Consider the following 12182-nt stretch of genomic DNA (forward strand, 5'->3'; position numbering starts at 1 on the left):
ACCTTCCAGCATTTTTTTTTTGGTCATTACTGAGGTCCACAGACAAAGCCAGCAGGGCACATGTCCTACAAGTGTGTTGTGCACTGCTTCTAGTGTGTTCCATGCACGACTATAGCATTCTAAATATTTTTCACTAGCTAAATGTGAAACAGCCTGCTTTATCTCATGTTGTCATTTTGTGGCTGTGATATGAACCTGTCTGCCGACCTAAGGCACATTAAAAAAATATAATTTTTCAGTTGTAAAAAGTTAGAAACCCGCCGTATCACACTTTCTCATTTTGTTGGCTTGAAATGAAGCTGTAGAGGCCTGATCCATAGGCCACAAAAAAAATTTCTGTTCCTAATATCATACAGTAGGGGACCTAACTTTCAAATACTTTGCAGCATCTAGTGTGTTATAGAGACCTGATCCATAGGCCACAAAAAATTCTTCTGTTCCTACTGCCATACAGTAGGGGACCAGACTTTCAAATAGTTTGTAGCATCTATTGTGTTATAGAGGCCTGATCCAAAGGCCACAAAAAATTCTTCTGTTCCTAGTGTCATACAGTAGGAGACCTAACTTTCAAATAGTTTGTAGCATCTAGTGTGTTATAAAGGCCTGATCCATAGGCCACAAAAAATTCTTCTGTTCCTACTGTCATACAGTAGATTACCTGGCTTTCAAATAGTTTGTAGCATCCAGTGTGTTATAGAGGCCTGATCAATAGGCCTCAAAAAATTCTTCTTATCCTAGTGTCATACAGTAGGGGACCTGACTTCTTTGTTATACAGGTCTCATCCACACACAATTTTTTTTTTCTGTCACTTACACCAGACACCACAGAATCATAGTCATCATCATTCTCTTCATTCCTGAATAAGATGCCTTGGTGTGGGAAATGGCCAGAGCGGCTTGGTCCATTGCATGATTTTCACTTTGATATTTGCCCTAGCTCAGAGTGCTATTACCACCTCGGCTTTTCTAGCCTGCATCACAGATTTCCATTAGAATTGTGTTGTCCATCTCTTTTAGCACCCATGTCTTCTGAAAACAGGTGTTCCAAGACATGACTGTTCATGTTTTCCAAAGTATCAGCTGGAATAAGTTTTTCTTGTGTAGCATGTTACTTATCCTCCAGGGTGCTGTGGATTAGGGAACTTTGGGGCATAATAAAAACAGTTGTCATTGATGGATTGTAAATTCAACTAGATGGGTATTTCCTGAAGGAACTACAGATAGTGCTTTGGAATGGTGCCCGGGTTGCCCCAGCAAGACTTTCACACTTGGGTGCCCCTCAGGCGCTGTTTTGGTAGTTGTAGCCACTCTGGGTCCGATTTGGCGGGCGGCGCCACTCCGGGTCTGATATGGCAGGCGGCGCCACTCCGGGTCCGATTTGGCGGGCGGCGCCACTCCGGGTCCGATTTGGCGGGCGGCGCCACTCCGGGTCCGATTTGGCGGGCGGCGCCACTCTGGGTCCGATTTGGCGGGCGGCGCCACTCTGGGTCCGATTTGGCGGGCGGCGCCACTCTGGGTCCGATTTGGTGGGCCGGGTCACTCTGGGTCCGATTTGGCGGCCCGTGTCACTCTGGGTCCGATTTGGCGGCCCGGGTCACTCTGGGTCCGATTTGGTGGGCCGGGTCACTCTGGATCCGATTTGGTGGGCCGGGTCACTCTGGGTCCGATTTGGTGGGCCGGGTCACTCTGGGTCCGATTTGGTGGGCCGGGTCACTCTGGGTCCGATTTGGTGGGCCGGGTCACTCTGGGTCCGATTTGGTGGCCCGGGCCACTCTGGGTCCGATTTGGTGGCCCGGGCCACTCTGGGTCCGATTTGGTGGCCCGGGCCACTCTGGGTTCGATTTGGTGGCCCGGGCCACTCTGGGTCCGATTTGGTGGCCCGGGTCACTCTGGGTCCGATTTGGTGGCCCGGGTCACTCTGGGTCCGATTTGGTGGCCCGGGTCACTCTGGGTCCGATTTGGTGGCCCGGGTCACTCTGGGTCCGATTTGGTGGCCCGGGTCACTCTGGGTCCGATTTGGTGGCCCGGGTCACTCTGGGTCCGATTTGGTGGCCCGGGTCACTCTGGGTCCGATTTGGAGGGCCGGGTCACTCTGGGTCCGATTTGGTGGGCCGGGTCACTCTGGGTCCGGTTTGGTGGGCCGGGTCACTCTGGGTCCGATTTGGTGGGCCGGGTCACTCTGGGTCCGATTTGGTGGGCCGGGTCACTCTGGGTCCGATTTGGTGGGCCGGGTCACTCTGGGTCCGATTTGGTGGGCCGGGTCACTCTGGGTCCGATTTGGTGGGCCGGGTCACTCTGGGTCCGATTTGGTGGGCAGGGTCACTCTGACTGACAGCAGGATAAGGGAATGGCTGATAACAGAGAATAGACTGACAGCAGGACAAGGGAATGGCTGATAACAGAGAGAATAGACTGACAGCAGGACAGGGGATTTGCTGATAACAGAGAGAAATAGACGGACAGCAGGACGGGCAATGGCTGATAACAGAGAAAATAGACTGACAGCAGGAAAGGGGAATGGCTGATAACAGAGAAAAATAGACTGACAGCAGTATGGGGAATGGCTGATAACAGAGAGAAATAGACTGACAGCAGGACGGGGAATGGCTGATAACAGAGAGAATAGACTGACAGCAGGACAGGGGAATGGCTAATAACAGAGAGAATAGACTGACAGCAGGACGGGGAATGGCTGATAACAGAGAGAATAGACTGACAGCAGGACAGGGGAATGGCTGATAACAGAGAGAAATAGACTGACAGCAGTACGGGGAATGGCTGATAACAGAGAGAAATAGATGGGTATTTCCTGAAGGAACTACAGATAGTGCTTTGGAATGGTGCCCGGGTTGCCCCAGCAAGACTTTCACACTTGGGTGCCCCTCAGGCGCTGGTTTGGTAGTTGTAGCCACTCTGGGTCCGATTTGGCGGGCGGTGCCACTCTGGGTCCGATTTGGCGGGCGGCGCCACTCTGGGTCCGATTTGGCGGGCGGCGCCACTCTGGGTCCGATTTGGCGGGCGTCGCCACACTGGGTCCGATTTGGCGGGCGGCGCCACTCTGGGTCCGATTTGGCGGGCGGCGCCACTCTGGGTCCGATTTGGCGGGCGGCGCCACTCTGGGTCCGATTTGGCGGGCGGCGTCACTCTGGGTCCGATTTGGCGGGCGGCGCCACTCTGGGTCCGATTTGGCGGACGGCGCCACTCTGGGTCCGATTTGGCGGGCGGCGCCACTCTGGGTCCGATTTGGGGGGCGGCGCCACTCTGGGTCCGATTTGGCAGGCGGCGCCACTCTGGGTCCGATTTGGCGGGCGGCGCCACTCTGGGTCCGATTTGGCGGGCGGCGCCACTCTGGGTCCGATTTGGCGGGCGGCGCCACTTTGTTTCCGATTTGGCAGGCGGCGCCACTCTGGGTCCGATTTGGCGGGCGGCGCCACTCTGGGTCCGATTTGGCGGGCGGCGCCACTCTGGGTCCGATTTGGCGGGCGGCGCCACACTGGGTCCGATTTGGCGGGCGGCGCCACTCTGGGTCCGATTTGGCGGGCGGCGCCACTCTGGGTCCGATTTGGCGGGCGGCGCCACTCTGGGTCCGATTTGGCGGGCGGCGCCACCCTGGGTCCGATTTGGCGGGCGGCGCCACTCTGGGTCCGATTTGGCGGGCGGCGCCACACTGGGTCCGATTTGGCGGGCGGCGCCACACTGGGTCCGATTTGGCGGGCGGCGCCATTCTGGGTCCGATTTGGCGGGCGGCGCCATTCTGGGTCCGATTTGGCGGGCGGCGCCACTCTGGGTCCGATTTGGCGGGCAGCGCCACTCTGGGTACGATTTGGCGGGCGGCGCCACTCTGGGTCCGATTTGGTGAGCGGGGCAATAATTATAATAAGACTACAGATAGTGCTTTGAAATTGTGCTGTGCTATCACTTTAAGAGCTGATATTATCTGGCAAAACTGTGCTGGGGTCATGTACAGTTCGCAGGCGTTGGCATAGTAACTGGGCCTGACTGCACATATCAATGAGCTAATCAGCCAGGTGGCAGGTACATTTCAAATTGCCTCAGAAACCCGGCCATTATAACCTATGGGAAAATTTCCCTATTGAAATGCATTACAATGAGGGGAAAAAACATTTTCAAATGCAAATTGCGCCAAAACTACAAATCCGATCGACACGAAAAATACTTAGCACACCTCTTGGGGACGCTGGCTTCGAAATGACACCTCACTGGAGTCTGTGAGTGAAGCGGTTCGGGCCGCATTACGTGCGGACTGAATAATAATAAGAACTAGATGGGTATTTCCTGAAGGAACTACAGATAGTGCTTTGGAATGGTGCCCGGGCTGCCCCTGCAAGACTTTCACACTTGGGTGCCCCTCAGGCGGTCCGATTTGGTGGGTTGGGTCAATCTGGGTCTGATTTTGTGGGCGGGGTAAATCTAGGTCCGATTCGGTGGGCGGGGTCACTTTTGGTCCGATTCTGTGGGCGCGGCCACTCTGGGTCCGATTCGGTGGGCGGAGCCACTCTGGGTCCGATTTGGTGGGCGGGGCACCTTAGGGACCAATTTGGTGGGTGGGGTCACTCGGTCCGATTTGGTGGGCTGGGCACCTCAGGGTCTCATTTGGTGGGCTGGGCACCTCAGGGTCCGATTTGGTGGGTGGGGTCACTCTGGGTCCGATTTGGTGGAAGGGGTCACTCTGGGTCTGATTTGGTGGAAGGGGTCACTCTGGGTTCGATTTGGTGGGCGGAGCCACTCTGGGTCCGATTTGGTGGGCGGGGTCACTCTGGGTCCGATTTGGTGGGCGGGGTCACTCTGGGTCCGATTTGGTGAGCCGGGCCCCTCGGGGTCCGATTTGGTGAGCGGGGTAATCTACTATATAATTGTCTAAGGGCACTTCCGTCTTTCTGTCTCACAACACCGCTACGTCATCATCTCATGAGACCGCAATGCACTCTTGGGACCGGAGCGCGCAACAAGCATCGGGTACTGGCCACTCCAGGTGCAACAAGCATCGTGTACCGGCCGCTCTAGGAGGTGCAACAACCATCAGATACCGGCCGCTCCAGGAGGTGAGTATGTAACTTTTTTATTTTAATTCTTTTTTTTTTTTTTAACAGGGATATGCAGTATACTATGTGACTGGACAATATACTACGTGACTGGGCAGTATAACTACGTGGCTCTGCGCTGTATACTGCGTGGCTATGCGCTGTATACTGTGTGGCTCTGCGCTGTATACTACGCGGCTCTGCGCTGTATACTACGCGGCTCTGCGCTGTATACTGCGCGGCTCTGCGCTTTGTACTGCGCGGCTCTGCGCTATATACTGCGTGGCTCTTCGCTGTATACTACGCGGCTCTGCGCTGTGTACTGCGCAGCTCTGCGCTGTGTACTGCGCGTGTCCGTGCTGTGTACTGCGTGTGTCTGCGCTGTATACTGCGCGGCTCTGCGCTGTGTACTGCGCGGCTCTGCACTGTGTACTGCACGGCTCTGCGCTGTATACTGCGGGGCTCTGCACTGTATACTGCGGGGCTCTGCGCTGTATACTACGCGGCTCTGCGCTGTATACTGCGCGGCTCTGCGCTGTATACTGCGTGGCTCTACGCTGTGTACTGCGCGGCTCTGCGCTGTATACTGCGCGGCTCTGCGCTGTATACTGGGCGGCTCTGCGCTGTGTACTGCGCGGCTCTGCGCTGTATACTGCGCGGCTCTGCGCTGTATACTGCGCGGCTCTGCGCTGTGTACTGCGCGGCTCTGCGCTGTGTACTGCGCGGCTCTGCGCTGTGTACTGCGCGGCTCTGCGCTGTGTACTGCGCGGCTCTGCGCTTTACACTGCGCGGCTCTGCGCTTTATACTGCGCGGCTCTGCGCTGTGTACTGCGCGGCTCTGCGCTGTGCACTGCACGGCTCTGCGCGGTATACTGCGCGGCTCTGCGCTCTGTACTGCGCGGCTCTGCGCTGTGTACTGCGCGGCTCTGCGCTGTATACTGCGCGGCTCTGCGCTGTGTACTGCGCGGCTCTGCGCTGTGTACTGCGCGGCTCTGCGCTGTGTACTGCGCGGCTCTCCGCTTTATACTGCGCGGCTCTGCGCTGTGTACTGCGCGGCTCTGCGCTGTGTACTGCTCGGCTCTGCGCTTTATACTGCGCGGCTCTGCGCTTTGTACTGCGCGGCTCTGCGCTGTGTACTGCGCGGCTCTGCGCTGTGTACTGCGCGGCTCTGCGCTGTGTACTGCGCGGCTCTGCGCTGTATACTGCGCGGCTCTGCGCTGTGTACTGCACGGCTCTGCGCTGTGTACTGCGCGGCTCTGCGCTGTGTACTGCGCGGCTCTGCGCTTTATACTGCGCGACTCTGCGCTTTGTACTGCGCGGCTCTGCGCTGTGTACTGCGCGGCTCTGCGCTGTGTACTGCGCGGCTCTGCGCTGTGTACTGCACGGCTCTGCGCTGTGTACTGCGCGGCTCTGCGCTTTATACTGCGCGACTCTGCGCTTTGTACTGCGCGGCTCTGCGCTGTGTACTGCGCGGCTCTGCGCTGTGTACTGCGCGGCTCTGCGCTGTGTACTGCGCGGCTCTGCGCTGTGTACTGCGCGGCTCTGCGCTGTGTACTGCGCGGCTCTGCGCTGTATACTGCGTAACTCTGCGCTATGTACTGCGCGGCTCTGCGCTGTGTACTGCGCGGCTCTGCGCTGTGTACTGCGCGGCTCTGCGCTTTATACTGCGCGACTCTGCGCTTTGTACTGCGCGGCTCTGCGCTGTGTACTGCGCGGCTCTGCGCTGTGTACTGCGCGGCTCTGCGCTTTATACTGCGCGACTCTGCGCTTTGTACTGCGCGGCTCTGCGCTGTGTACTGCGCGGCTCTGCGCTGTGTACTGCGCGGCTCTGTGCTGTGTACTGCGCTGCTCTGCGCTGTGTACTGCGCGGCTCTGCGCTGTATACTGCGCGGCTCTGCTCTGTGTACTGCGCGGCTCTGCGCTGTGTACTGCGTGGCTCTGCGCTTTATACTGCGCGACTCTGCGCTTTGTACTGCGCGGCTCTGCGCTGTGTACTGCGCGGCTCTGCGCTGTGTACTGCGCGGCTCTGCGCTGTGTACTGCGCGGCTCTGCGCTGTGTACTGCGCGGCTCTGCGCTTTATACTGCGCGACTCTGCGCTTTGTACTGCGCGGCTCTGCGCTGTGTACTGCGCGGCTCTGCGCTGTGTACTGCGCGGCTCTGCGCTGTGTACTGCGCGGCTCTGCGCTGTGTACTGCGCGGCTCTGCGCTGTGTACTGCGCGGCTCTGCGCTGTGTACTGCGCGGCTCTGCACTGTATACTGCGTGGCTGTGCAATATACTTCGTGGACATACATATTCTAGAATACCCGATGAGTTAGAATCGGGCCACAGTCTAATAATCATAAGACTACAGATAGTGGTTTGGAATTGTGCTGTACTGTCACTTTAAGAGCTGATATTATCTGACAAAACTTGTGACCTGGTGAGCTGATGTAGACTTCATAGGCGTTGGCATAGTAACTGTGTCTGACTGCGCATATCAATGAGCTAATCAGCCAGGTGGCAGTTATTTTTAGAAATTGCCTCAGAAACCAGCCCATTATAAACGTATGGGACAATTTCCCTATTGAAACGCATTGAAACACTTTTTTCAAACACAAATTGCGCAAAAACTACAAATCCGATCAGCACGAAAAATACTTAGCACACCTCTCAGGAACGCTGGCTTCGAAATGACACCTCACTGGAGTCTGTGAGTTTAGCGGTTCGGGCCGCATTACGTGCGGACTGAATAATAATAATAACTAGATGGGTATTTCCTGAAGGAACTACAGATAGTGCTTTGGAATGGTGCACGGGCTGCCCCTGCAAGACTTTCACACTTGGGTGCCCCTCAGGCGGTCCGATTTGGTGGGTTGGGTCAATCTGGGTCTGATTTTGTGGGCGGGGTAAATCTAGGTCCGATTCGGTGGGCGGGGTCACTTTTGGTCCGATTCTGTGGGCGCGGCCACTCTGGGTCCGATTCGGTGGGCGGAGCCACTCTGGGTCCGATTTGGTGGGCGGGGCACCTTAGGGACCAATTTGGTGGGTGGGGTCACTCGGTCCGATTTGGTGGGCTGGGCACCTCAGGGTCTCATTTGGTGGGCTGGGCACCTCAGGGTCCGATTTGGTGGGTGGGGTCACTCTGGGTCCGATTTGGTGGAAGGGGTCACTCTGGGTCTGATTTGGTGGAAGGGGTCACTCTGGGTTCGATTTGGTGGGCGGAGCCACTCTGGGTCCGATTTGGTGGGCGGGGTCACTCTGGGTCCGATTTGGTGGGCGGGGTCACTCTGGGTCCGATTTGGTGAGCCGGGCCCCTCGGGGTCCGATTTGGTGAGCGGGGTAATCTACTATATAATTGTCTAAGGGCACTTCCGTCTTTCTGTCTCACAACACCGCTACGTCATCATCTCGTGAGACCGCAATGCACTCTTGGGACCGGAGCGCACAACAAGCATCGGGTACCGGCCACTCCAGGTGCAACAAGCATCGTGTACCGGCCGCTCTAGGAGGTGCAACAACCATCAGATACCGGCCGCTCCAGGAGGTGAGTATGTAACTTTTTTATTTTAATTCTTTTTTTTTTTTTTTAACAGGGATATGCAGTATACTATGTGACTGGACAATATACTACGTGACTGGGCAGTATAACTACGTGGCTCTGCGCTGTATACTGCGTGGCTCTGCGCTGTATACTGCGTGGCTCTGCGCTGTATACTACGCGGCTCTGCGCTGTATACTACGCGGCTCTGCGCTGTATACTGCGCGGCTCTGCGCTTTGTACTGCGCGGCTCTGCGCTATATACTGCGTGGCTCTTCGCTGTATACTACGCGGCTCTGCGCTGTGTACTGCGCGGCTCTGCGCTGTGTACTGCGCGTGTCCGTGCTGTGTACTGCGTGTGTCTGCGCTGTATACTGCGCGGCTCTGCGCTGTGTACTGCGCGGCTCTGCACTGTGTACTGCACGGCTCTGCGCTGTATACTGCGGGGCTCTGCACTGTATACTGCGGGGCTCTGCGCTGTATACTACGCGGCTCTGCGCTGTATACTGCGCGGCTCTGCGCTGTATACTGCGTGGCTCTACGCTGTGTACTGCGCGGCTCTGCGCTGTATACTGCGCGGCTCTGCGCTGTATACTGCGCGGCTCTGCGCTGTGTACTGCGCGGCTCTGCGCTGTGTACTGCGCGGCTCTGCGCTGTGTACTGCGCGGCTCTGCGCTGTGTACTGCGCGGCTCTGCGCTTTCCACTGCGCGGCTCTGCGCTTTATACTGCGCGGCTCTGCGCTGTGTACTGCGCGGCTCTGCGCTGTGCACTGCACGGCTCTGCGCGGTATACTGCGCGGCTCTGCGCTCTGTACTGCGCGGCTCTGCGCTGTGTACTGCGCGGCTCTGCGCTGTATACTGCGCGGCTCTGCGCTGTGTACTGCGCGGCTCTGCGCTGTGTACTGCGCGGCTCTGCTCTGTGTACTGCGCGGCTCTCCGCTTTATACTGCGCGGCTCTGCGCTGTGTACTGCGCGGCTCTGCGCTGTGTACTGCTCGGCTCTGCGCTTTATACTGCGCGGCTCTGCGCTTTGTACTGCGCGGCTCTGCGCTGTGTACTGCGCGGCTCTGTGCTGTGTACTGCGCGGCTCTGCGCTGTGTACTGCGCGGCTCTGCGCTGTATACTGCGCGGCTCTGCGCTGTGTACTGCGCGGCTCTGCGCTGTGTACTGCGCGGCTCTGCGCTGTGTACTGCGCGGCTCTGCGCTTTATACTGCGCGACTCTGCGCTTTGTACTGTGCGGCTCTGCGCGGCTCTGCGCTGTGTACTGCGTGGCTCTGCGCTGTGTACTGCGCGGCTCTGCGCTGTGTACTGCGCGGCTCTGCGCTGTGTACTGCGCGGCTCTGCGCTGTATACTGCGCGGCTCTGCGCTGTGTACTGCGCGGCTCTGCGCTGTGTACTGCGCGGCTCTGCGCTGTGTACTGCGCGGCTCTGCGCTTTATACTGCGCGACTCTGCGCTTTGTACTGCGCGGCTCTGCGCTGTGTACTGCGCGGCTCTGCGCTGTGTACTGCGTGGCTCTGCGCTGTGTACTGCGCGGCTCTGCGCTGTGTACTGCGCGGCTCTGCGCTGTGTACTGCGTGGCTCTGTGCTGTGTACTGCGCGGCTCTGCGCTGTGTACTGCGCGGCTCTGCGCTGTGTACTGCGTGGCTCTGCGCTTTATACTGCGCGACTCTGCGCTTTGTACTGCGCGGCTCTGCGCTGTGTACTGCGCGGCTCTGCGCTGTGTACTGCGTGGCTCTGTGCTGTGTACTGCGCGGCTCTGCGCTTTGTACTGCGCGGCTCTGCGCTGTGTACTGCGCGGCTCTGCGCTTTATACTGCGCGACTCTGCGCTTTGTACTGCGCGGCTCTGCGCTGTGTACTGCGCGGCTCTGCGCTGTGTACTGCGCGGCTCTGCGCTTTATACTGCGCGACTCTGCGCTTTGTACTGCGCGGCTCTGCGCTGTGTACTGCGCGGCTCTGCGCTGTATACTGCGTGGCTGTGCAATATACTTCGTGGACATACATATTCTAGAATACCCGATGAGTTAGAATCGGGCCACAGTCTAATAATCATAAGACTACAGATAGTGGTTTGGAATTGTGCTGTACTGTCACTTTAAGAGCTGATATTATCTGACAAAACTTGTGACCTGGTGAGCTGATGTAGACTTCATAGGCGTTGGCATAGTAACTGTGTCTGACTGCGCATATCAATGAGCTAATCAGCCAGGTGGCAGTTATTTTTAGAAATTGCCTCAGAAACCAGCCCATTATAAACGTATGGGACAACTTCCCTATTGAAACGCATTGAAAGACTTTTTTCAAACACAAATTGCGCAAAAACTACAAATCCGATTGGCACGAAAAATACTTAGCACACCTCTCAGGAACGCTGGCTTCGAAATGACACCTCACTGGAGTCTGTGAGTTTAGCGGTTCGGGCCGCATTACGTGCGGACTGAATAATAAGAATAAGAAGAAGTTTACCACGGTGGAATAACAGTATAGTGCTTTGTTCCAAAGCACTATAATAATAACTAGATGGGTATTTCCTGAAGGAACTACAGATAGTGCTTTGGAATGGTGCCCGGGCTGCCCCTGCAAGACTTTCACACTTGAGTGCCCCTCAGGCGGTCCGATTTGGTGGGTTGGGTCAATCTGGGTCTGATTTTGTGGGCGGGGTAAATCTAGGTCCGATTCGGTGGGCGGGGTCACTTTTGGTCCGATTCTGTGGGCGCGGCCACTCTGGGTCCGATTCGGTGGGCGGAGCCACTCTGGGTCCGATTTGGTGGGCGGGGCACCTTAGGGACCAATTTGGTGGGTGGGGTCACTCGGTCCGATTTGGTGGGCTGGGCACCTCAGGGTCTCATTTGGTGGGCTGGGCACCTCAGGGTCCGATTTGGTGGGTGGGGTCACTCTGGGTCCGATTTGGTGGAAGGGGTCACTCTGGGTCTGATTTGGTGGAAGGGGTCACTCTGGGTTCGATTTGGTGGGCGGAGCCACTCTGGGTCCGATTTGGTGGGCGGGGTCACTCTGGGTCCGATTTGGTGGGCGGGGTCACTCTGGGTCCGATTTGGTGAGCCGGGCCCCTCGGGGTCCGATTTGGTGAGCGGGGTAATCTACTATATAATTGTCTAAGGGCACTTCCGTCTTTCTGTCTCACAACACCGCTACGTCATCATCTCATGAGACCGCAATGCACTCTTGGGACCGGAGCGCGCAACAAGCATCGGGTACCGGCCACTCCAGGTGCAACAAGCATCGTGTACCGGCCGCTCTAGGAGGTGCAACAACCATCAGATACCGGCCGCTCCAGGAGGTGAGTATGTAACTTTTTTATTTTAATTCTTTTTTTTTTTTTTAACAGGGATATGCAGTATACTATGTGACTGGACAATATACTACGTGACTGGGCAGTATAACTACGTGGCTCTGCGCTGTATACTGCGTGGCTCTGCGCTGTATACTGCGTGGCTCTGCGCTGTATACTACGCGGCTCTGCGCTGTATACTACGCGGCTCTGCGCTGTATACTGCGCGGCTCTGCGCTTTGTACTGCGCGGCTCTGCGCTATATACTGCGTGGCTCTTCGCTGTATACTACGCGGCTCTGCGCTGTGTACTGCGCGGCTCTGCGCTGTGT

The sequence above is a fragment of the Ranitomeya variabilis genome, chromosome 3 (assembly GCF_051348905.1).
Source record: "Ranitomeya variabilis isolate aRanVar5 chromosome 3, aRanVar5.hap1, whole genome shotgun sequence".
NCBI lineage: Eukaryota > Metazoa > Chordata > Amphibia > Anura > Dendrobatidae > Ranitomeya > Ranitomeya variabilis.